At 37.9% G+C, this 27553-nt stretch overlaps 2 pseudogenes; one reads left to right on the top strand and one right to left on the bottom strand.

Annotated features, from left to right (window-relative positions):
* The first annotated feature begins 9974 nt into the window (after window positions 1-9974).
* LOC149207817 (protease Do-like 7 pseudogene) lies at window positions 9975-13025 on the top strand (annotated as a pseudogene).
* Window positions 13026-18178: 5153 nt separating this feature from the next.
* LOC149207816 (cycloeucalenol cycloisomerase pseudogene) lies at window positions 18179-18688 on the bottom strand (annotated as a pseudogene).
* Between the last annotated feature and the right edge of the window lie 8865 nt (window positions 18689-27553).

Below are 27553 nucleotides of genomic sequence, written 5' to 3'. Positions count from 1 at the left end.
TACATTCACAATAACAAAGAAGGTCTCATTTAACTGAACACTTTATTTCTGAGAGGCTTTCTTCTTTTTCTTCTTCTTCTTCTTCTTCTTTTCTACACTGTTGCTACTGGTTTCTCCTTCATGCATTACCCACAACTTATCCCATATTTCTTTTGAAAATTTGAGATCTATTACTGTCTCAAGATCTAGATTGTGAATATTCTTGTAAATTGCACATTTGGCTTGAGAATTCCATTGTTTTTCTTGTGTCAAGGGGGAATCTTTACTTTATCCATCACACACTAGATTCCATACATTAGGTCCATAATCTATCAATTTAGATTTTACCTTTTCTCTCCAAAACTAAAATTTTGTCGTACTAAGCACATGTACACTTTGATAATCCATGATTCAACTAGGTATACCTTCCAACTATTAGGATGATACAAAAGGAACCAACTTTGATACTAATTGTTGGAAACTTGACTACATTGAGAGCGAGGGGAGGAGGGGGGTTTAATAAGTATAGTGCATTCATGGACATCAATTTTATGTTTACTTTCTTATCCATATTTATTTGGACTATTTAATGAGCAACATAACATTATATGAACAATATATTTAATATGTCAACAACATTCATCTACATCATAACAATCAATACACAAAAGAAACACATGTGGACACCAGATATAAGTGGAAATCCATGAACGGAAAAACCACAATTTGTTTTTGTTGTGATGCAAAGACGTGCTCCTAATTCCTCTATTACATCATATTTTGAAGGCTCTAACCTCTCTGCTATTTTGCAAGTTACAACTTGCTAGGAAGCTCCTACTCTTTCTTTCACATTAATTTTTTGTAGACTTCTACCTACATGAGACTCCTGCCTCATTTTATTTATGTAAGCTACTACTTTCTAGGGAGCTTCTACTTTCTCTTTAAAAGGCTCCAACCTGCTCTATTTTAGGGTACTACTTGAAAAGAGAAAAGAATCCCCTGATATATGAAAGATTCTGTGTTAGTTTACTTTGTCTTTGTCTCTGTTCTAAACTATGTTTCTATCCTCTTTACGATTGCTTATCTCTAGCTCCTTTTGATTATTTCTGCATCACATCTACTCCTCTTCCTCTTTCTCTTTGTACTAGATGACTCATGAACTGTCTCATCACAACTCAATCAACTCTCTTACCAATAATTTGTGCCTTCCAAAAGCATATACTTTTATAAACAACTTTGCTGATTGTTTTTTTCGAAGAAGGAATATGAAATATAAATATTTACTCTTTGTATTCCACCTATTCGTTTCATACTTTCAAATTTTAATATCAAAACAAAACGATCCTCCAAATAATATTAAAATATTTACATCAACCAAATCTAATGAGTGCCTAAACTGTGGATAAACTAATGTCACACAAACTATCAGTTGATGTAACTACATTTTGTCAAAACATCTTAGCAACATACTCAATGACATACTTATCAACATACTCAATGACGTCAATATATTACTCAACCAATACATGCTCAACAACATTAATGACAAAATTATTGGTTAAATTGAGCATATTGTTAATGAACATATGAATAGGATCTGAACTAGCTAAATAGGAATCACACTATATGAGCAAGAAATCTTCAGCTAACACAGGAATACTACAACCATTTACATCAAAACTTCTTCAAGAACTTCTTGAACTCTGACTTCTGCAACATACCTCTTGTTGCTCAACAATACATCAACAACCTTAACATCACACATCACATCACAACATCACAATATCTCCCAACAATGGTGGCCACACCTTTGACAAGCAACACATGCTCAAGTGCTTCAAACTCCCTTTTCCATCAATGAAAACTTTATCAACATTTTTTTTGTTGTTTAAAATAATTTTTTGAATGCATGAATGAATTAGATACCTTGAAAAACCAATGAGGAACTTGAATTCTACACATCAAACAGCTTAAACTCAAGTTTTTAAAAATCTTTGCCAAATTAACAAAAAAAAATACCTTGAAAATTATTTCATCTATATGTTAGACTACACACATATATATATATACATAAAAAAAAGTGTATTAAATTTTTATATCAGGACTTTTTTAGTCGTTTTGTTGGTTAACCACTTATAATGCTAAACTTTGACAAATAAATATTTATTTCTCAATATTATTAGAAAAACTAATTTTCAAACATTTCATTGGACCATAACTTGAAGATCTTATTGTGACTTTGGATAATAAAATGCCATCTGGATAGCGCTTCACATATATATGCCATAATTTATGGATATAGTTGCAATAAACCCTTGAAAATAACTCAAACTTAGGTAAATAACATAGTTACTTTCTACCAAAACACATATTTGATTTGCATATTGACCACTTTTACTTTTAATTTAATATTAGATTGACTACTAGATTTGATTTGCATATTGACTGCTTTTAATTTAGCATTGAACAATATAAGTTATAATTTTTCATGCAAATTTCCCTAATTTTTCTCAAAGCATAGTTTCAAATTTGAGCAACAAGAACTAAGATACCACCTAACACATGTTTCATATCACTCTTGTTCATGTCATTTTTTTAATTAATAAATTTAATTAGAAAGATAAAAAACATAGTCATTTTGGAGATAAATCTCAATCTTTGATTTATGAATATTAGAAAAATATTTTAAAATATTATATGTAGAGATAAATCCCTACCATACACCTAATTGTTATTAATAATTAGATTAATTAAAATTTAAAAACCTTATTCTAAAAATATCACATATTTTCATATGAGTTCGAGTTCGGAAATAGAGTAGAGCTCAGGGTCCTCGAAGGGTGATTGGAGTCCGCGCGCGCCGGGTGGGAAGCTCGCTTCAGCCATGGCGTCCTCTGGCCAACGACTCCTTACCAGATGCCAATAATCTGCGTTCATCCTCCCACGGCAACTACCACCAGCCAATAATCTGCGTTTTCCACCTACGACATCTGCCTAGCCAGGCATTGGATACGCCAACCGCCCCACAGCCAATAATCTGCATTTTGCTGGCCAGACCTCCATTCCTACACGCGACAACTACAGGCTCATGCATTGGCTTCCCTATCTGCACTTGCATGGCTAGACACTCGGCTACATCCTTCGCCTGATCCCCAGACGACGTGTCTCCACCACTTCACATTCCGCCATCCTTTTAACTCCGCCTCGGCTCATTCACAACGTTTCCACTCTCCTCTGGTCCTTGTGGACCGGAGGCTCACGCCTCCTCTCTTTCTCTCCTGGCGTTCATGGCTCGGCCTTCTGCATCCGGTGTCCTCTGCGCGACTCCAGGTATGGCTCTTCTGTTTTTGTTCTCCATGTCTTTAGTTTAGTTCAGGTTTTTTTACTGTGTAGATGCTCGTTTTGCTACAGTTATATAGATTTTCAATCTGGGTCCGGGAATTATATAATGTTTCAGTCATAATCAGCTATCGTTCACAGAACAGCTGTTTTTATATTGATTATCTCATAAGTTTTTACTATCTGGGTCCTGGTAATTTTCACGCCTTTAGTTCTTTCGCCAATCTGGCTCCTCCACAGAGGATTTTTTTCCTCCTCCAGGTCACATTTTGGGTTTGAGGGCTTCTCTTCCCTTCCACAGCTCTGGCAAGCTCTCTCGGTCCAACATCTCCGTGCCTTTCATCAGCCAGGCTGTCAGCAACATGCTCTGTGCCCTAGTCAAGAAAATCAGAGCATCTTTTTACATTTACCGGCCCTGTCAAGACTTCAGAATCCGAATTGGGAAATGGTGGATCGTTTTACAGTGCTGTTGCTGCTGCATAGACTGTAACAACCGCCCGGAAGCATAGCGCTCTCTCCGGGAAGTTCACGATCTTTCCGATTGTCTTTCCGGCTTTTTTCAAAATTCACGATTTCCCGGCTCTCAGTCATTACTCCTCACCTTCCTCTCTGCAACCTCTGCCCCCTCCGTTCACCACCTTGCATGGGAATTGCGGTTATGGCGGTTCACAACGTCACCCGCGCCACCATTCTCCTCTCCTAGATCATTCTTTGTCAGCTTTTGGGCCTTCTACCTTGTTGGGACTTGGAATTTGTCAGGACTCCGTACCTCATCCAGCTCCTTTCTTCCACCTCCGACTTTCCATCCGGGCATCTCTCTCCGTCGGTATCTTTTTCGACGGTTCTAATCCAAGCTTTCGATTGTACGGGGTCCCTCCCTTGGATCTTCCCACGGTCTTTTTGGGATCTCTCTCCGGCCTAGGGATGGCCGCAGACAGCGACTCCCCGGGTACAAAGGCTCTACTGGCGGCGGCCATTGAAACCGAAGAGGCCATCTATGCTGCCAGCGGGAATCCCAGCTGGCACGACACTCTGTCAGGCTCCCTCCCTACACGGTTTAGGGACCCTCCCCTCTTCGCATCTCAGCAACAGTTGTCCCGCTGGAATAAAAACAGAGCTCCAGCTAAGACGGTCCCCCCCCCAAAGGCGGTCACGATCTCAGGGTCTTTTTTGACTGAACGCATAGACAGCCTTCAGAAGTTTGCTCTTGTTGGGAAATGGTACTTCCCTGAACTGGCTGAAGCGGACATGAGAGCATGGATTACAAAAACATGGATGCCTATCATCGGCTACACTCCCATTATCTCCCGTATGATGAAAGAATGGTATTCTTTCCACTTCCAAAAGCAGGAGGACTTAGAAAAGGTTCTGGATAAACCGTGGGTATCTGGACGGAGTTTCCTATCGCTCTCAAGGTGGTACATGGGCTTTGACCCTCTCAAGAATACACCTTCCCACTGCTTGATATGGTTAAAGCTTCCCAATCTCCCACTCGAGCTATGGACGCAGGAATCTCTCGAATCAATTGGCAATGCGATTGGGAAATTTATCTATGTTGACCCATGGATTCGAGGGGAAAAGGACAAGCGCATTGCTTGGATCCTCATTGAGAGGCCTTACAAAGGCGGCTACCCCGAGCAGCTGGAAATCATATGGGAAGGATCCCGTATATATCAGAGAATCGATTTCTGGGGCATCCCCTTCAGATGCTCTACATGCCATCGCACAGGCCATCTTCATAATGACTGTAAATTCAGGCGACCGAGGCCCCTACGCTCTATAAAGAACAAGGATCCATCTGATAGCGACAGCCTCTCAGGGAGACATTTCTCCTTTAAGTCCTCTGATCATGCTAATAAGGGAGAATCGCCCAACCTCGCCGACTTTAAAAGCCCCCCGCTATCCCCCCCTCTCATGAATATGGCCGACTTCTCATGCCCCCCCATCCCGGAACAGCCAGAAGAGAACTCGGTTCCCTCCCCGCCCCCCTTGAATGTCGCTGACTTCGTTGTCGGTTCCCATCCAATCCAAATCTCCTCGTCCCCCCCATCTCCCTACCAAAGATTATCACCCTTCTTCGACCCCTTTCAACTCCCCTGTCTCCTCCCCTCTCAACGAACCGGACAACGACATCGACCAACTTCTGAACCGACACCCAACCATCCTTGAACCGCTCACCATCCACAAGCCCGCCTTCCCATCCATCAGTCCCGCCTCCGCCAAGAACATTACCGTCCGCAAAAAAACCAGAGGTGGCAGCAGGCATTTTAGAGGACGCTCGATCGCCACAGAATTGGGTGTCATAACCTCCCTCTCATCGACGTCCCTATCCTTGAGTCTCCTCCCCCACAGCCTCTTAGAGCAAGTTTGGCTGGAAGCTCTTCAAAATGACCTTCCTCGTCTCTTATAACATCCGGGGTTTAGGAATGGCCCCAAAATTCTTGGCCTTGAAAGCTACATTCCTATCGGAAAATCCATGCATCATTTTTGTACAGGAGACCATGCACTCCAGTTCGTCTGCAATTGCTTTCTTCAGAAGAATGTTTCCCTCCTGGCACATGTCGGCAATCAGTGCTGAGGGCCTGTCGGGAGGTCTTGTATCCCTTTGGAACCCTCTTATGGTCAAAGCCAATGCTTACAAATGTCAAGCTGGTATTCTCCTCTCTGCGAGCATTCGGGGAAGACCCCGACCAATCAATCTGCTCAATGTTTACGCGCCTTACAAGAACAGAACCCCCTTCTGGGACTCTTTTCTCCTCACAGGCATCCTTGACATTCAATCTTTGATCATTGCAGGAGATCTGAACTTCACGCTCTGCTCACAAGAATGTTGGGGCCATTGCTCGTCTATGGACAGTTTAGCAGTTAAAATGCGTGGAGAGCTCCTCAATAGGGATCTGGTCGACATCCCTCCGGTTCCTATGGCCCCCACGTGGGACAATGGAAGAGTGGGCAATGCTTACATTGCTAAGCGAATTGACCGTTTCATCCTGTCATCTTCTATCATTGAAGACTGGGGGATGCCCATTGCCAAAACTGGAGCTGCCGCCACCTCCGATCACAAGCCCATATCATTAGCATGGGTTAATGATCTTCGAAGGAAGGGATACTCATTCAAGTTTAATACAGTTCATCTACATGATCAATCCTTCGAGGCCTTTGTCAAGTCCGCCTGGGGCCATATCACTCTCTCTGAGGATACTCCTTTCCTCACCTTCCGCAAAAAAATGGACAAACTCAGGGAGGAAGTCAAGTCATGGCAAATCAAGAAAAAAGCATCCGACTCTCGGGATCTAAGCAATATCTCGCGAGAAATAAATTACATCTCGTCCTCCATCCATTTGCAGGGTCTCTCCTTCGACAAGAAGGTTCTCCTATGGTCCCTTGAGAAAAGGAAACAAGAACTGCTCCTAAAAGAGGAGGCCGCATGGAGATTGAAAAGTCGCGCTCTCTGGCTCAAACAGGGCGATAGGAACACTAAGTTTTTCCACAACTTCGCCAGTGCGCGCAGAACAAGGAATTCGATTTGGAGTATGAATGACCCAATGGGCAACACCCTCAACACTCAGCATGACATCTCTGCAGCGGCTACTTCATTCTTCAGAGGCCAATACAAACGTCAACACAATGACATCTATGACATGATGTGGGCGGTTAACCACCTCCCGACCATGTTCGACGCCGCCGCTAATGATCTCTTCCTCAGGCCGATTTCGGAGGGGGAACTCTCAAGCATCATAAAAGGTTTCAAGAAGGACAAAAGCCCCGGGCCCGACGGTATTCCAATTGAATTTTTCTCCCACTTTTATGATCTTCTTAAAGATGATCTTCTCAACATGGTAAATGCAACTTGCCAAGCTGGGAACATTAACAGCGCCCTATCGGCCACCTTCATTGCCTTAATTCCAAAGAAAGAGAATCCAACATCCTTCGGGGATTACAGGCCCATTGCCCTGTGCAATGCTCTATATAAAATCATTTCTAAGATTATTGCTGAGCGCATGAAAAAAACTCTCAGTTCTTTTATATCTCCTCAGCAACATGCTTTTTTGAAGGATCGGCTCATACTTGATGCTGTCGCCCTTGCTCAAGAAGGTCTTTTCGCCATCTCCTCCAAGAACATCGACGCGGCCGCCCTCAAGATTGATCTTTCAAAGGCATTTGACTGTGTCAGTTGGAGCTTCATCCGAGTTCTACTTGCAAAAATTGGACTCTCGCCGCGAGCATGCAGCTGGATTATGGCTTGTGTTGAATCCGTTCACTACTCTGTCATTATCAACGGAATTCCATCAACCTTCTTCCAGGCGGAACGAGGGCTCCGTCAGGGATGTCCACTATCCCCTCTCCTCTTTATTTTGGTTATGAACTCTCTTAGTTCGCATATCAATCTTGCTGTCTCTCAAGGGAGGTGTAAGCCGGTTATGATTTGTAAGGACATCTCTCTCTCTCATAACTTTTTTGTTGATGACATTCTTATTTTCGCCATGCTATGTAAATCTTCTTGGGCATGCTTATACATCATCTTTCAGAAGTTCCATGCGGCAACCGGCCTATTCATCAACAATGACAAAACAAAGTTATTTCATAACAACTCCAACCTTGCCACTGCCCTTTGGGTAGCGGCTCGTTTCGGCATCAACCTAGCACTCCTCTCGGACGGCCTCCCATATCTTGGTTTCCGACTCAAAGTCAAAAATAACAAATTTGCTGATTGGTTATGGCTCATTGACAGATTCTACAGCAAAATCTCCAAATGGGAACACAGACTTTTATCTCTTGCTGGCCGTTTCGTCCTTGTACAAGCGGTTCTATCCCAATTAGCAGTATATTGGGGTCATCTCTTTGTACTCCCTGCCAAAGTTCACAAAATCATTCAGTCAACTGCCGCTAATTTCCTTTGGGGAGGCCACTCCTATCAATCGAAATTACACCTTGCAAGAATGGATTTCATCACCATTCCCAAAAAGAATGGAGGTTGGGGTCTTATTAACATGCGGCGTTTTGGCAATGCGCTCATCGTCAAATCCATGCACAGGGCCTTCTTTGGGAACAGCCCATGGTCTGCTCTAATCAAACAGAAATATTTAAAGGGTCGCAACTTAGATTTCTGGCTCAGAAGATCCACTCTTGGGATCTGCCATGGATCTCCCATCTGGTGCTGCTTTCGCAAGAATCAACGTTTTCTCTTCAGTATTCTCAAATGGACTTTCTCTTCTGGTTCTTCCGTCTACATTGCACTTGACCCCACCCTTCACAACCTGGAATCTCAAATTCCCCCGGCGCTTCTCACCTTTTTTCACACCAGGGGCATCTTCACCTGGTCCATGCTCATTGACTCATGGTCCTCACTGTCGCCCATCTGGAAATCGGACTATCAGCTTCATATTCCCGCCCCCCTTCGCCCCCTTTGGTCCTCCGCCACCCTACATTTCTCTCGCCTGAACATCCTACAAATGGGCTCACATGATTCCCTCATCTGCTCCATAGACTCCACCACCCACCCCATCACTGTTAAACGTCTTTACTCCGCCCTCACTACACTCACCCCGCCTCTTCCCTCCCCCTTCCCACACAAACTTTGGAAAACCAACTGCCCACTCAAATCCACTCTGTTTGGCTGGCTTCTTTTTCATGACAGGAATCTTGTATGGGATGTTCTACAATTAAAAGGGTGGCAGGGTCCAAGTCAGTGCTGCTTTTGTCGTTCTCATTTGGAAACGAACATCCACATGTTCTTCCAATGCACTGTCACCTCTGCCATTTGGATCGAGCTGTCAACATGCTATGGTTTTCCTATCCTCCTTTTCCCCTCGGTTAAGGATGCTTTCTCCTGGTGGTCCTCTCAGCGTCCCTTCTGGCACGCCATCTTCCTCCTCACGCTCTGGCATGTCTGGAAGTGGCGGTGCGGCTGTATTTTTCGGGACTCCCATCCACCTCCCGAGACCATCATCTCCTTGATTACTAGCTCCTTGCCACCAGACTAGATCTCATCTGATGTCGGCTCCTTTCAACAGGCGGCCTTTCCACAGGCGGTTCCTCATCTGCTAGCATCTATTCTCATTGGCAATATGTTTCAGTGCATACAATATATCAGTGAATACTTGTATCTATGTTTTTTTGAACATATTCTCCTTTTTTTGTTTTTCTCCACAGGGTGACACAGATCGGATGCGATATGTGATCGATGGATCTTACCGATCCATATTAGACATGTATTTATCAAAACAGTTTATATGATCTCAATATAACATATATAGCTTTTTCTTCTGAAAAATTATTATTATTTTTAATTATATAAAATTATAATAAATATAACCGACATTTACAACATCTCCTCCTAAATTATAAAACCCCTCGCAGAATAACTCAATAAACAATATATTATTAAACAAATTATCTATTTTTAAACGTGAACCGGTGTTTTGAATAGGCTCTCTAGGAGCACCTCATGGGCGTTGGATATATAATAGAGAATTTGTCAATTTCTTATCACTGACTTAGTCTCGACCAGATCGAAATCTCTGTAGCGCAGTACTCAGAGTGGGAGGAGGTGTTGAATCGCCCCGAACAAAAAATATCCGGATTCGGCCCATAATTGTTTCTCCAAAGTCAAATAAAAACTCCAAAACTTTAGTCAGAGAAGCTGCCAAAAAAAAATGGAAATTGATAAAGCCCAGCAGACATTAAACAAAGTTATTCAAGGCGTGGTTGCGCTACGAGTTACTGCCACTCGCCCTTTTGATACATACGTTGCAGGTGTGAGCTCTGCAACCGGTTTCGTAGTGGATAAACAGCGCGGGATCATTCTGACCAACAGGCACGTCGTTAAACCTGGGCCTGTAGTTGCCGACGCTACGTTCGCCAACGGCAAGGAGATTCGAGTTTATCCTCTTTACGTTGACCCTGTTCACGATTTTGGATTTTTCCGTTTTGACCCCGCAGACTTGGAGTCTATGACGTGTGAGGAAATCAAGCTTGCGCCAGAAGCTGCAGCGGTTGGATTGGAGATCCGGGTGGTAGGAAATGACAGCAGTGAGAAGCTTTCGATAATTCCGGGGACCTTGGCCCAGTTGGATACAAATGCCCCCCACTATTCTGATAATGGGTACAATGACTTCAATACGTTTTATATCCAGGAAGCTATAGGATCAATAGGAGGGTCAAGTGGGTCACCTATAATTGATTGTCATGGACAAGCAATCGGACTAGCTGCTGGGTACAATACGGATACTTATACCTCATTTTGTCTTCCACTGGATCGAGTGGTAAGGGCCTTGAAAATTTTACAAGAGTTCAAAGACCAAGGCAGCAGTGCAGTACACATTCCTCGAGGAACACTTCAGATGACCCTGCTTCACAGAGGATTTGATAATGCACGTCAGTTAGGACTTCAACGCGAGACTGAGAAATTAGTGAGAAAGACTTTTCCTGAGGAGACAGGAATTCTTGTTATAGAATCCGTGGTGCCTGGAGGTCCTGCTCATAAGATGCATTTAGAGGCCGGTGATATACTTGTGCGCGTAAATAATGAGATTGTGACACATTTTGTAAAGTTGGAAGCATTGCTGGATAATAATGTTGGAAAGAATGTCGATTTGGAAGTTGAGAGGGGTGGTGTTTCTCTAAAGATTACTTTGAAGGTCCAGGATTTGCATTCTATAACTCCTAATTATTTCTTGGAAGTTAGTGATGGAGTGATTCATCCTCTATCCTACCAGCAGGCTAGGAATTTCAATTTACGCTGTGGTCTAGTATATGTTGCCGAGCGAGGGCACATGCTATCAAGTGTTCCTTCTTTTGCGATCATTAAAAGATTTGCAGGGAAGGAAATTACACAACTTCAAGATTTTATATCTGTTTTGTCTAAGCTAACACCAGGGGCGCGGGTTCCGTTAAAATATGTGAGCCCTAAAGATCCCCATCGAAGTAAGTCTGTTTTGGTTGCTGTTGATAGACATAAATGGTATGCAGCCCCTCAAGTCTACACTCGAGATAATGTGACTGGACTGTGGGAAAGGAGACCTGCGATTACATCTTGGGATGCACAACCACAAAGGTCATTACCAAATGGAGAAACACAACCACAGGTGTCATTATCAGATGGAGAAGAACCACAGCTGTCATTATCAAATGGAGAGGTTAGGGATGTATCTAAAGTCATTGATAGAATTGTTTTAAATATGCCATATTCCAAAGCTCCTCTTGTGGAGCAACTCCTTGAACCAAGCCTTGTTAGGGTTTCGGTCACAGTACCACCAAGTATTTTTATTGATGCTCTTGAAAGAAAATATTGTACTGGAACAGGGGTTGTGATCTATCATTCTAAGACGCTTGGAATAGTTGCGGTTGACAAACACACAGTGCCCATTTCTGTATCAGATATTGTCATAAGGTTTCGTGCGTACCCAATTGAGATACCTGGAGATGTTTTGTTTCTGCACCCTGTACACAACTTTGCATTAGTAGCATATGATCCTGCGGCACTAGGTCCATCTGGGGCTGCAGCAGTCCGTGCAGCTGCTCTTCTTCCTGAACCTGCTTTGCGTAAAGATGATGCAACATATCTTGTTGGATTGGATTGGGACTTGCAAGCTGCATCACGCAATTGCAAGGTCACAGATCCAAGTGCCGCTTTATCTATTCCTACATTTCATCGTTTTCCATGTTACAGACAAATTAATATGGAGGTTGTCAAGCTAGATAGAGATTTCGGTGATAAATATTCCGGTGTACTAGCAGATGAGCAGGGGAGAGTTCAGGCATTATGGAGCAGATTCTCTAAGCCCCAGGGTACCAAGGTGCAGGATTCCGGTGACCAGAATGGGGCTAGTCACCATTGGAACTCTGGCTTTAAAATAAGTTTTTTCGTGGGAGGTATTCCAATTTATATTGTTAGCAAGGTGTTACATAACATTATAAATGTTGCTGAAGGGGGGCCGTTGCTTATAAATGGAATTAGAAGACAGATGCCACTTATTCGTATTTTGGGAGCGGAACTTTCTGCACTTTCACTTAACAGAGCCCGTATCTCTGGATTAAGTGCGGAGTGGGTTCGAAAGTTGGAGGAAAAGGATCCTATAAAAAGACAGGTGGTAATGGTAGTGCGTTGCTTCACTGGATCGAAAGGACAAACTCCGTTGGGGTACCCTGACATGATACTAACTATAAATGGCGAGCCCATTACCAATTTCCTTGATGTTGAGGATGCCTGCGAACGTCTTGATGAGCACAGTGATCTTCTAAGTTTGAAAGTTTTTCGAAATGATTCTGAGTTAGACTTTCACGTAGGCACCGAATTGAGAGATGGGTTTGGAACCACTCATATAGTGGGTTGGTGTGGATGTATATTGCAGGAAACACCCTCAGTTGTCCGTCAATTGCCTTCTTTGCCCATAGAACGGGGTGTTGTTTACGTGGCAATATCGTTGTTTGGCAGCCCCGCCCAAAAAGTTCAGCTTTGGCATAATGTGTGGATTGTTGAAGTAAATGGAATAGAAATTTCTGATCTGCAGACACTTGTAAATGTAACGAAGAATCTGCAGCACGATGAGTTTGTTGTTGTCGAGACAATAGACTTGAGCGGCAAACCCAGCGTGGTAACATTGCAACAAGATTTACGCTATTGGCCTACATGGGAGCTTATTTTTGACCTCGACTCTGGCACATGGATTCGCAAAACGGTTAGTGCTCTAGGCGATGGTTACTAGTAGTAAAATTCAGTACGTTTTGTCTTTCGGTCTTTATCTTTACATCATCTAACTTTACATCCGAAGAGGGTAAGAATTGTTTAAGTTATGTGACTCAATAAATAAAGTTTTACATATTTTTATTCAAAAGTGAAAAAAGTTAGGATGATGATGATAGTGATTAACATTCACCGAGACCAAATTCACTGAGACTAAATTGATCTATCGACTTATAATTTTCTTAATTTTTACTTATTTTTTTTTTAATTTTCTATATTTGCTATTCTAGTAAATTAAATTATATTTTAGACTTCTTTCTTTGAAATCAGTTTTTATTAAAACTATTTTTTAAACGAAATTAGAATTTAAAGAAATATCTTATTCATATATTTTGAGATATAATGATTTATTTTAAATTATTTAAAAAAACAAACACTATAAAAGCCAAGCAACTATGGAAATTTGACACCAAATCCCCGCCAATTTACCTTTTTAAAAGCCTTGTTATTTTTTTTTTATTTGGTGTTAATTAGGGTACTAAATTCCTTGCTAATAAGTAAGTAGGGGATTAAAAATTAATTTTAGCTCTCTTACTCGATGTTGGTTTCTAGGGATTAAAAATTAATTTTAGCTCTCTTACTCGATGTTGCTTTTGCTTTCTGGGTAAGCATTTTTTTCACACCATTTCATAATCACTTTTGAATATTTATTTATTAAAAGACCTCACAATTGATATCACAATAGTTTTTCTCAGTGAATTTCCTTAAATTTTTAAAATTTAAGTTTCTCAGTGAATTTCCTTAAATTTTTAAAATTTAAGTAGTTTTTTTAGTAAATTTCTTTAAATTTTAATAATTTAATAATTTTTTAAATTATAATTTAAGCAGTTGTTTTTAGTGTGATTTTTTAAACTTTTTAGTATTGGAATTTCGTGGAAAAATTACATATGAAATTTAAATTTATCTTATTTAAATTGGTTTTTTTTACTATTTGGCACCTTAAAAAATTACATATGAAATTTAAATTTATCTTATTTAAATTGGTTTATTTTACTATTGAGCACCCTAAATTTTTTTTAGGGTATTTAGATTGTGCACAAGTTAACCTTGTGATTTCAATAAAATTCTTTGGGATTCTAGAATTTTAGAGAAATTAGAGGCTGCCTTCTAAGTAAGCATTTCTTTCACACCATTCTATAATCACTTTACTTTTGAATATTTAGCTATTTAAAGATTTCACAATCAATCTCACAATAGTTTCTCCCGGTAAATTTAAGTTTAAGAATTACCTTAAATTTTGATAATTTAAGGAGCTGTTTTTAGTGTGATTTTTTAACTTTTTGGTATTGGAATGGGTGGAAAAATTTAAGTGAAATTTAGATTTACCTCATTTAAAATAGTTTTTTTTACTATTCAGCATTCTAAAAAACCCTTAAGAAATTTAGATTTTGCATGGGTTAAAGTAGCATGTGATTGAAAACTAACATCCTCCACCAAACAATAATTTTAATAGGATCCCACAATTAAGGGCTCCAAAAATATGGATGTCTTTGAACCATAGGTTTAGTTCAAATTTCAGTAGTGAAAAAAGCTAACAACAAAAGAGTAATATAGATATAAATCATAGATCTTGTACATGACAAGTCAATTCCACCTGTCAAAGATGTGATGTGTATATTCCTACAACCTTGTTCCTTAGTGAATATAAGCAAACTTTTTCATGCAATGAGATCTGCTTTATTATTTAACCACGGACCCAAACCCATTTTGAATTTGAAATAACAGGTTAGAGAATGATGAATGGAAGTCTTTTTGACCAACATTTTTCCTTCCAGATTGATTTCCACCACCATCTCTCTTCCAATTTGAAATGATGAGAGGTAAGAAAGATATAATCCATTTCAACATATAAACACTAGACGGAGAGATAAAACACACCAACTAATTTGTTCTATTAGTAATGCAGATGTGAAAATCCTTGATACATTGGATATAGTCATTCCAGAGAGCATATAAGTCCTCCCCGTTCAATCACTGAGAGATAACCCATGCCACATTGAGGTTGCATTTGGGTTGGAAACATGGGCCAGCTCGTGAAAGTAGTGGAACCGAAACCAATTAAATAAAGGAGTAGGTAGACTAAAATACTTGTCACAACCAAGTCATGGGTCCAATCCTATACATAACATATCACCAGACCCAATATACCATGCCAACCCATTTTGAATGATATTGAAAGTGTTAAGGATGGCCTGCCAAATTAGAGAGATGCTTGATTCATGTTTGATTGGAAAACTCAACCAATCCTCTATCAATAATGGATCTATGTGTTCACAAATAAACACCCACATTAATGGATAAAAACCTCCACCCACATTTTGCAAAAAGAACATTTGAAAACAATGGAAGACTCTTGAGCACCCAACCACCTAATGATTTTAGTATAACAATTAAGTCCCATTTAACCCATGGGAACACATGTTTCTCCATTTTTAGTGACCACAAGATGTGCATAATTTTCTAATCTTTTCCAAGATGCACTTAGGGATCCGTGCCAACAATGCCGAATTAATTGGGATTGTCTTCAAGATTAACTTAATCAACACGAACTGGCTAGCTCTAGAAAGCCACACATTACACCAATGGTTGATGTGAAATAGGTTTAAAGTTTGAGGAGTAGGGATGACTTGATTTCATAATGAGGGAAATAAAGGTATAGTTTTATAGATTGATTTTGTGATTTTCTAAGTTGTTTTGAAAGGTTTTTTTTTTTTTTTGATAATTGTTTTATTGGTTGGTTTTGTGATTTTCTAAGTTTTTTTTTAAGGGTTTTTTAAGTAGTTTTTGTGGTTGTTTTTTTATTTATTTAAATTAATTGGGTTTCATCATTTTTATACATGTTTTTTTTTAATTAATTTTGCAAAAAAAAAATAAATAAGAAAGGAAAATGATAGAATACCTACCTTTGTTTGAGCCTATGTTAACGAGGTGGTTGGAAAGATTAATTTGAACACTCCATTGCTCAATCGAGCTCCAATACTCTCTTTTGAGCTATTGCCACATTCTCGATTGAGTTCCTAGTTTGCACGCAGTTTGTGAAAATGGCATGTGCAAACCACGAGAGCAGTATATATAAAGCTTGATTAAACACTATATCTTGATTGAGCGTTATAGCTTGATTAAGCGTTAGGTTTTAACCCTCAATCAAGCTACCATTTTAGTGCCCAAGAAGCTTAATTGAGCACTTGAATGGCTTGATCGAGCCAGTATGTTTCCACCCAAATGCGCCCTCTTTTGGTGTAACCCAACTGCATGCTTTCACCCTATTATAAATCTAACTTGGTAAGTAAGAGGCAAGTAAGCCTTGCAACTATTTTAGTCATTCTACAATGGGTGAAAGCTTCTTCCTTATTACAGTTTACACATTGGTTTCACGTCTTAAATCTTCCTTCATCCTTTTTTGGTTAAGAAACCTCTCTCCTGCATATCGACCAATTGTATATTTGTTTCTTTTCAAATATTATTTCTGACGCTCTTATTGTCGCGCCTTAAAACCTTTGACTTTGTCTCAATTATAATGCATGTCCCAGGCATCACTAGTTTCAAGATGCTCTTTTTGTGGTTCAGTTGGGTAGAATGATGCTTGGTTCAAATTGCTCTTAGTGCATCAATAGTTGTTCTAGACAAGTCCCAAGGATTATTTGGTTTCTCGTCCAACTTTTTGAACTTTTGGAAAGTTGGTGATGGAAAAGGTTTCTAAAAATTCTATGAAATATGAAAGTGCAATATCCAAAAATCTAGTGTGATAAATTGAATAATAAGATTTCTTATTCTATAAATAGAGGTTCATTATAAGCAACCATATTCATCATGTCAATCTCAAGATCCTAATTTAACTATTTATTGGTTATAGTTTTTTTTTTTTTTTTTTTTTTTTTTGCTATTTTGGAGTTTTTTTTAAGTATATTTTTTTTCAAATTTATTAGAAATTTAAAACCCATTTTAAATAACAAAAAATTTGAAAATTTATTTCACAAAATTCCTAAATAAAAAATTTAAAACCTAAAATAATAAAAAAAAACAATGTTTTTACCATTTAAAATTAGAAAATATGCATTTAATAAACAAAACATTGTAAGTAAGAAACAATTTTAAAGCGTAAATGGTTGTTTCGAAGTGTTTTCTAAGTTGGTTTGAAGAGTTTTTTTTATGGTTTTCTAGGTTGGTTTTGTGGTTTTCTAAGTTGTTTTGAAAGGGTTTTTTATCTTATTTATTTAATGGTTTTATTGGTTGGTTTTGTGATTTTCTAAGTTTTTTGAATGGGTTTTATGTGGTTTTCATAGTTTTTGTCTGGTTTTTTTTCTCAATTAATTGGTTTTCATGGTTTTTATAGATGGTTTTTTTCTTTTTTAAATTAATTTCTTTAATTTTGTAAAGAAAATTAAATAAGAAAGGTAAAGGATAGAATACCTACCTTTGTTTGAGCCTATGGGATGTTGGCCGGGTGGTTGGAAAGATTGATTTGTACACTCTGTTGCTTGATCGAGCTCCAATACTCTCTTTCAAGCTATTGTCACACTCTCGGTCGAGCTCCTAGTTTGTTCGCAATTTGTGCAAAATGGTGCGTGCAGACCACGAGGGTAGTATATATAATGCTTGATTAAGCGCTATATCTCGATGGAGCATTATAGCTCAATCAAGGGCTAGTTTTTAACCCTCAATTAAGCTGCCATTTTAGCACCCAAGAGGCTTGATTGAGCACTTAAATGGCTCAATCAAGCCATTTGTTTTCCACCCAAATGTGCCCTCTTTCACCACAAAGTGTAACCCAACTGCATTATTTCACCCTATTATAAATCCACCTTGGCAAGTAAGAGACAAGCAAGCCTTGCAACTATTTTAGTCATTCTGCAATGGTTGAAAGTGTCTTCCTTAAAAGAGTTTTCACATTGGTTTCATGTCCTAAATCTTCCTTCTTCCTTTTTTGGTTATTAAACCTCTCTCCTACATATAGACCAATTGTCTATTTGTCCCTTTTCAAATATTATTTCTGGCCCTCTCTCGTTGTCATGCCTAAAAAGCTTTGACTTTGTCTCAATTATAATGCATGTCCCACGCATCACTAGTTTCAAGATGCTCGCTTCGTGGTTCAGTTGGGTAGAATGATGCCTTGGTTCAAATTGCTCTTAGTGCATCAATAGTTATTCTAGACAAGTCCCAAGGATTATTTGGTTTCTCGTCTAAACTTATGAGCTTTTGGAATATAAGAAAGAGGTAGATAACATAGAATAAAGATCTTACTTTGTACATCACTATTTGGCCCACAAAGTCATAATAAGGAAAGTTGGTGATAGAAAAGGTTTTTAAAAATTCTATGAAATATGAACGTGAAAGTATCAAAAATTCCTATGTGACAAATTGACTAGCTTGGTAATTCTGAAATAACATGTTGTAGCCATTGAAGGGTGATATTGGATGTAATGTGAGAGAACAAAAAAAGCATGTGCCAACAAAAAAATCATATGAGGAAAATTATTCATTCTCGAGGACAAATTTGTATGACGCTCCAAGAACTGTGAAGAAATAATGTGTCGAGAAATAGTTACCCACATAACTAAATATCATAATCCAAAGTTGGACCTTTGCCCAATAGTATTTATACCAATGCATGCCATAACCATCCATCTCTTTTTTCCAATGACCGTTAGTGAATCAATTAATGAATTCACACAACCTGTCTTCCATAGCATATACCTATACTAGCCATATCCTTTCATTCTTGGACTTTTGACTCCAGAATCTTTGGAAACCAATGACAATTCTCTAAGAAAGATTCATTTCTTTTCCTATGGGATAGAAACAAGACATCTTGCTAACAAAACGCACAACCTCTAAATAACAACTATTGGCTTGTCAAGTCTTCAAAGAACATTGTTGTGCCTTCTCTCCCCATAAGGTGTTGCTACTATAACATTGACTAAATCCTTCTTTGTTTCCTTGAGAAGCTCACCCTAAGGGAAGGTTCACTTAAATTATTTACTGAAGTGAGACCTATTATTTATTCATTTTCTAAAATTTTGTGGGCTACCTTCTGTTGTGTGTATTTCCTTTTGTTTTATGGTTTGGTATTCTTTGAGTGACCTCCATCTTTTGTCTATATTTCTATGAGGTACAAGGTAGCTTGCAATCTTTGGCCATGTGGTCAAGGTTTTCACATTTATGGCATATTATGTGACTTAAAAAGGGAGGAAAGTGCTTATGTCTTCTCATGCTTTTATCCTTGTATGAATTTCCCAACGCAATTATTTTCTTTCACACACTAACCATAGAAATAACAATAACCATAGAAATAATTATTGTACTTAATATCTTATGACGCTCTTGTAGGGAACGGTTTTCTTTGTTTTCTTGCTTGAGGGAACTTCATTGTCTACTACATCTTCAATTGATGGACCTTGATTTGATTGCTCTTACATTCTACTGTTACATGTCTCGGGTTATGGAAATAAATTCACTTTTATGGGTTATGTCTACTACACCTTTCAAGGCAGTAAAGGATCTCCTTTGGAACCTTGTAGATGTTCACAATTCATTTCCAAGAGACAATGGCCTTCTTGTAAAAGACACTTTCTTCGACTCATTCTTTCGCTGATGGTTTTGATGTTTGATGTTTGTTTTCTTCTTTGTTAATCATGTTTCTTGCATATTTTCCTACAAGTTTTTTCAGAGCTAATTTATTATCTTATGTGGTTGCATTTGATCTAATTCTCTTTTCAAACTTATTTTTCATTGATATAACCTTGTATTTTAACTTTTCATATTGTTTTCTCTTTTTACCTAATTCATTTCTTGTTGAAACAACCTTAGCTTCTAATCTTCCACACTGTTCTTCTCTTTCCTTTAGTTGGTTGTTGATCACCTCCTCAACTCTCCTTGCTTCTTTTAATGGTGTGCTTAAGATAATTATTTTTTCTTTGAATTCATGCTCTTTCTCATCATGTATCTACAACAACTTGTTTGGATATTTGTTTTCACTTATAAGTCTTTCTCTTTGAGCCAACGCTCAATCAAGCTTGGCTTGTTCTTAAGCTTACTTCTCCTCACGACAAATATGTACATTCACAATAACAGAGAAGGTCTCATTTAATGGACATTTTATTTCTGAGAGGCCTTCTTCTTCTTCTTCTTCTTCCTTTCATTTTCTACATTGTTGTTATTGGTTTCTCCTTCATGCATGACGCACACTTATCTCATATTTATTTCGTAAATTTGAGATCTATTACTATCTCAAGATCCAGGTTGTGAATATCGTTGTAAATTGCACATTTGGCTTGAGCATTCCATTATTTTTATTGCGTCGAGGGGGAATCTTTAAAGTATCCATCACACACTAGCTTCCAAACATTAGGTGCATAACCCGTCAATTTAGATTTTACCTTTTCTCTCCAAAACTAAAATTTTGTTGTACTAAGAAAATGTACACTTTGATAATCCATGACTCAACTAGGTATACCTTCCAGCTATTAAGATGGTACAAAAGGAACCAATTCTGATACTAATTGTTGGAAACTTGACTACACTGAGAGGGAGGGAAGGGGGGGGGGGGTTTAATTAGTATAGTGCATTCATGGACATCAATTTTATGTTTATTTTCTTATCCATATTTATATGGACTATTAAATGAGCAACATAGCATTATATGAATAATATATTTAATATGTCAACAACATTCATCTACATCATAACAATCAATACACAAAAGAAGCAAATGTGGACACCAGATATAAGTGGAAATCCATGAACTAAAAAAACACAATTTGCTTTTGTTGTGATGCAAAAGCGTGCTCCTAATTCCTCTATTACATCATCTTTTGAAGGCTCTAACCTCTGCTATTTTGCAATTTACAATTTACAACTTGCTAGGAAGCTCCTATTCTTTCTTTTACATTAATTTTCTGTAGACTTCTACCTACATGGGACTCCAACCTCATTTTATTTATGCAAGCTACTACTTTCCAGGAAGCTCTTACTATCTCTTTAACAGGTTCCAACCTACTCTTTTTTAGGCTAATACCTGAAAAGAGACAATAATCCCCTGATATATGAAAGATTATATGTGTTGGTCTACTTTGTCTTTTGTCTCTGTTCTGAACTATGCTTCTATCTTCTTTACAAATTTGCATCACATATATTCCTCTTCCTCTTTCTCTTTGTACTAGGTGAGTCATGAACTATCTCACCACAACTCAATCAACTCTCTTACCAATAATTTATACCTTCCAAAAGCATATACTTTTATAAACAACTTTGCTGATTGTTTGTATTCGAAGAAGGAATCTGAAATATAAATCTTTCCTCTTTGTATTCCAACTATTCGTTTCATACTTTTAAATTTAGATATCAAAACAAAATGATCTTCCAAATAATATTAAAATATTTACATCAACCAAATCTAATGAAAACCTAAACTATGAATAAACTAATGTCACACAAACTAGTAATTGATGTAACTACATTTTGTCAAACTAATGTCACACAAACTAGTAGTTGATGTAACTACATTTTATCAAAACATCTTAGCAACATACTCAATGACAGACTTAGCAACATGACACCATCAATATATTACTCAACAATGCATACTCCAAAAAGAATCCATAAATGGCTTAATATAATTAAATATAATACGATATATTATTAAACAATTTTTTTGTTTTGAAGTTAATGGACTTAAATATTGATTTACACGACAAAATAAAACAGTTTAAATATTAAACGTGAAACGGTGTTTTGAATAGGCTCTCTAGGAGTAACTCTTGCGCGTTGTATATATAATAGAGAATTTGTCAATTTCTTATCGAAATCTCTGCAGCGCAGTATCTCACAGTGCGGAGAGTTGTTGAATGGCGGCCCCCTCCCCTCGCCCACAATTGTTTCTCCAAATTCAAATAAAAACTCCAAAACTTTAGTGAGAGACGCTGCAAAAAAAAAAGAAAATGGAAATTGATAAAGCCCAGCCGGCATTAAACAAAGTTGTTCAACGCATGGTTTTAGATTGTGCAGAAGTTAAGCTTGTGATTTCAATAAAGTTTTTTGGGATTTTTTAATTTTATACAAATTAGACGCTAATTTCTAACTAAGTATTTCTTTCACACCATTCTATAATCACTTTACTTTTGAATATTTAGCTATTTAAAAGATTTCATAATTTATCTGACAATAGTTTGTCCAGATAAATTTAAGTTTAAGAATTTCCTTAAATTTTAATAATTTAAGAAGTTGTTTTAGTGTGATTTTTTAACTTTTTGGTGTTGGAATTGGTGGAAAATTTTAGATGAAATTTAGATTTATCTTATTTAAAATAGTTTTTTACTGTTCAGCACGCTGAAAAACCCTTACGATATTTAGATTATGCATGGGTTAAAGTCCTTCAGGATTTTAGAATTTTAGAAAAATTAGGAAAAAAACTTCCATAAAATCTCACTAAAAACAACTAGATAATTTAATCATTTTAATACTAATTTTTAATTTTCTGTTATTTTTATTATTTATTATTAATATTTAATATTTAATTTTAATTTTATATTTTCCTATACTTGATTTTATTTATTTACTCATTTTAATTTTTTTGGTTGAATTTAAATTTATTTTGAGTTCGTTTATATTTATTTGATAACAATTTATTTAATAATAATATTAATAAATCAATAATATTATTTTAAATTTTATTTATTAATATTAATATAAAGTGTTATCTATTTAGTTATAATTTTATTTGACTAGTATTAAATTATTATTATATAAACTATAATATTACTTTAAAGTATTATCTCTTTAGTTCTAGTTATATTTCACTATTATATATTAATTATTATTTATTATATGAATCAGTAAATAGATATTTATATAATTATATAAAAATAATTCTCACATCAATAAATGCTTAATTTTTTATTATAAGTGAAAAAGTTAGATTTTGTATATAAATTTTCCCATCTATTCAAAATTGTGAAGTATAAGATAAATAACTTAGTATAAGCAGCTATGAGGAGCCATCAAAATTGTGAAGTATAAGATAAATAACTTAGTATAAGCAATTATGAGGAGCCATCCCCTCCATAATGACATATTATAATGCATACAAGAAAATGACTATATAAAGTGTGTGACATATTGGTAAAAAACCAAAACCCGACACAAGATAGTATGTGATTGAAAACTAAGATCCTCCATCAAATAATAATTTCAATAGGATCACACAATTAAGGGCTCCAAAAATATGGATGTTTTTGAAGCATAGGTTTAGTTCAAACTTTAGTGAAAAAAGCTAACAACAGAAGAGTAATATAGATATAAATCATAGATCTTGTACATGACAAGTCAATTCCACCTTCTAATCTTGAAGTTGCTCCACAATTATCCATAATTTTACAAATACAAGTCATCTTTTGATAAGAAGCTCATGTCATGACTTGTATGAACAAGAAAAAAAATCAAGAGAGTTAGCAAGACAAATAATCTCCTCTAAAATGGGGCAAAGGGTGATGTTCCTGAAGGAAATGATGTTGCAGATCCAATTAATGGTCAACTTGGAGTCATCAAAGATGTGTATATTCTTACATTCTTGTTCCTTAGTGAATATAAGAAAACTTTTTCATGCAATGAGATTTTCTCTATTATTTGAACCTCGGACCTAAACCCATTTTGAATTTGAAATAACAGGTTAGAGAATGATAAAGAATGGAAATCGCCCCCATAAGAGAATCCATAGTCTTTGGAGGCACCATCAAAATAGCCATAGGGTTTTTATTCATCATTTTTTTAGTTAGGATAACCCTTGGAGCCATTACGTTCTTCTCCTAAGGAAAATGTCTAAGAATTGCTAACCCGTCAGAGGTAATATGGGAAGGGACAAAAACTTTGTCAACAAATATTGCTTTGTTCCATGATAACCAAATTCCCTAGCAGATGATACAAAGAAGATCATGAAATAAATGATAACATGGGTTTGAGTTCCATGACCTCCAAGAATTCTCCACATCGGGACTGAACCATGGAATGGTGTGACCGAGGGTCTCCCCACATAATTTATAGACTGACTAAAAGAAATAAGACTCCATAAAGAGATGAGGAATGATTTTATCACTATATTGACATAAATAACACCATCCGAGGCCAACCATGAAACACCACTAGAGGATATCTGAAGTAGGAACTTTATTATATGCTTCTAGGTGATGACTCTTCAAGCAATAAATTATATCACCAACTCTTGTCAGGGAGTAAATGAAGCATTAAACACTGCAGTTAATTTTGGCTTGCTAGCTGTCTATTTTGTCAGAAAACTTTGACTTTATGGGCTGAATGAGTCGGCTGCCTGCTGCGCATTTATTCCACGTGTGTTGCCCAGGTGCTGGTACGCTACTTGTTGCTGTTTGGGTCTTCATCCTGTGTGCTCGGCTTCTTAGCATTTGATGAGCTATAGTTATCAATTTCAATTTTGCTTTATGCTGGTTTACCTTTGACAGGTGTATCGTGCCATCTGTATATGCTGAACTATAGCTTGATAAAAAAGAATTAATAAACAACATCACCTGAGCAATGTCTCTATCATCCCGTTCCACCAATCCTCTGTAGGTAGTTGATGCCCTTGTATCTTTATCAGTGTTTCCTCAGCTTCTGTGTGTCTATGAAAAGTGGGCTGGAATTCGAACATGTGGTTTATCTCATGTGCAATGTAGAATAAATTTTCTAATTTATCAAAGACACTCTGTCCCGATGGAGGCCCTTTATATTCTGAAGTACTTGAGGAAGCTGTGATTTGGTTGGCAGCAAAATTATTCACTCCGTTGACATAAAGGTCATGTGACAATAGTCTTCCAGCACTAGTTAATAAACTTGGTAGCCCTCTGCTATGTAATTCCATGATCTTTGCCTTGAACTCATCCACCTCTGTTCGCATTTCTTGGCATTTTCTGTCCAATGTCTGCACAAAATTCCTAACGGTTAACACCCTTTTTATTAGCAAAATAGTTTCAGTCCTGTTACTAATTCCTAATGCTGCCAGCTGCCCTTTGGTGCGAGTTTTCAAAAAATGGATCATTCTATTTGCTTGCTCGAGCATATTTTTCAAAGATGCTTTAGCCTTTTGGTTTTCAAACTGAGCCAAGTTTATCAAATCCATTTGCTCATGGATGGTTTCAATGGATTGCCATTGGTCTGTAATGGATTGGCCAATTTTGGCCCACAAATTTTTCTTGATATCTGCTAGAGTCCGATAAAAGTGAGCTCTTTCTCAAGTTCCTTTATTCTTCTTTCTAAGGCTTTGACTTCTCTTGTCTTCTCAGCTACATCCTGCTTTGATTTATCATATTTTCCCTCAATTGTAGCTAGCTTTTCATTGGTTTCCTTTAATTCTGTCATTTGCAATTCCAGAGATTTTATTTCCTTCATCATATTGTCCATTTTCAAGCTGGTGCCTTGCTCTGTAGGTGCTGAAGTAGTGGCTGAGATTGGTGCTGAGATTGAAACGCCTGCTTTTGATGTTGTAACAGTGGGAGGGAATGTTGTGGTGGCCGCGGGAGGAGCAACTGTAAGAATCGGAGCTGTTTGAATTGGCTGAGGGGCCAACTCTCCCTGTCTTCCCTATAATGATGCCTCCAAGGCACTCTCTGTCTCTACCAACCTTTTATCTAAGGTTGTAAGCAAAGCTACCACATCCTGCTCCTCTTTTTGTTGTGCCAGCTCTGTAGCTTGAGGATGCAATGTGGGTGACAGCCTGATTTGTCTTCTTAGGGCAGCTATGTCTTCATCCTTCTTTTTTATCAAATCTTGTACACCCTTGGGATCAGAAGGATCATGTCCCAGCTCTATGATAATCTCCTCCAAGGACTTGGTTCTGTTGTCCTTGGCCTGTGACGAAGCTTTCTCCAACTCAAGTTGGGCAGCAGTGTTGTGCAAAGAGTTTTGCAATTTGTGGGCTAACAATGTCTTATCTTCCAGAGTAGAATATACCATCTCCCCAGTCTGCTTGAGCAATTCAATCTGGTCCATCGGATGGATATCCTCGGAAAACACTTCCAGATTAGTTCTAATGTAATCAGCAACTGATTGGGGTTGCTGAGTTGTAGGTCTGAAGTGACCGAGGGTAATTCTTCCTTCCTAGATGTCATAGGCTGCCATTAGTCTTTGCTGATTGGTGGGAGCCATCCTTATTAGCTGGTTGTATAGCTGTAGTCTCACAGGCTCATTCCTAGCTTTGATATCAATGAATGCTTCTTTAATATCAAAGGGTTGTCTGCCATGTTGCCTTATGGATGTTACTTCCACTCCCTGTTGTCTCTCTTGCTCCTGCTGAAAAGAGATGGCTGATGTCTCCATGCTTGGGGGAATTTGGCGTTCTATGGGCCCCTATGGAATTTCTTCGTCTTCTCTCCTTGCTGCTCTGTAGATGTCCCTAGAGGGGTCTCTTCCTGCCTATCTCTCTTCTTCGCTCTTTCCCCATTTAGAGGTGTCTGCAATATTGGAATTTTGGTCACATTTGTTTGTGTAGAAGGGCCTTGCCCTTGGCTTTGTTCATCTGTAGAAACTGGCTAATCTGCCATTGTTTCTTGCTGTCCCAAATTGTGCACTTGTTCTTCTGAATGCTGCACCTCTTTTCCTTTATCTGTTGCTGCAGGTGAGGTACTTCCTTGGGCAGGTTGCTGGTGGGCCGTGGCAGAAGAGGTGCCTTCTCCAATGTACCGAGGAGTTGTAAAAAACACCTGTCCACAAGATTCCAAGTCAACAGATTTTTCCAGATTCTTGATTGCTTTTTCTGTTATTTCTTCTTCAGTGAATTCTTCAACTAGAGTGCCCTTTACCCACTCTTGTTGATTAGCAAATTGATAAATTTGAGGGATATTGCAGTGTTCATATGCTGCAAGCCTGTACTTGATTCTTCTAAGGCTTATAAAGTGATTGGGATCATATGGTGCCCAATAAAAGCTTTTTTAAGCTTGAGTTTCTCCCCTAGATTCTGGTCAGCATCCTTCCATGCTTCTTCCCTCTTATTGAAAATAAAAGGGACCCAATTGATTCTTGATTTTTAGCCGTGCCTTTTTACTTTTGCCAAAGAAATGCACCATATCCGCATTACCAAATTGCTGAAAGTATTCTAAGGCAAATAGTCTCATGGGGACATATTTGTGCAGTCGGTAGGGGGCTAGTTCACAGCCATAGCCCCTGATTATGGTGTGGTTTTGGTAGAAATACCAGTCACCAATGCTGTAGCTTTTGGAAAGCTGTAGAATCTTCTGCATCTCGTCAGTGAGTCTGGGGGGAGGATCTGTTGATAGTAAGCAGATAGCTGGATAGATAAATAGGTCAATGAACTCATAGTAGGTGTATGGGGAGTAACTAATATGATGGAATACTGATGACCAAAATATGACTGACCTCCTCTCCCCTCTTGCATCCAATTTTTTGAGGACAACTGGGAAACTCTGAGACTAATAATACAACAACAAATGATATATGTATGAGGTGTATTGGAATACCCTTTCCCTTTCT

This window comes from Pinus tabuliformis, chromosome 1_2, assembly GCF_031772625.1.
Source record: "Pinus tabuliformis cultivar Carrire ecotype Pingquan chromosome 1_2, CPIR1, whole genome shotgun sequence".
Lineage (NCBI taxonomy): Eukaryota > Viridiplantae > Streptophyta > Pinopsida > Pinales > Pinaceae > Pinus > Pinus tabuliformis.
Note: the sequence above shows the minus strand (reverse complement) of the source record. Positions and strands in the feature narration are given on the sequence as shown.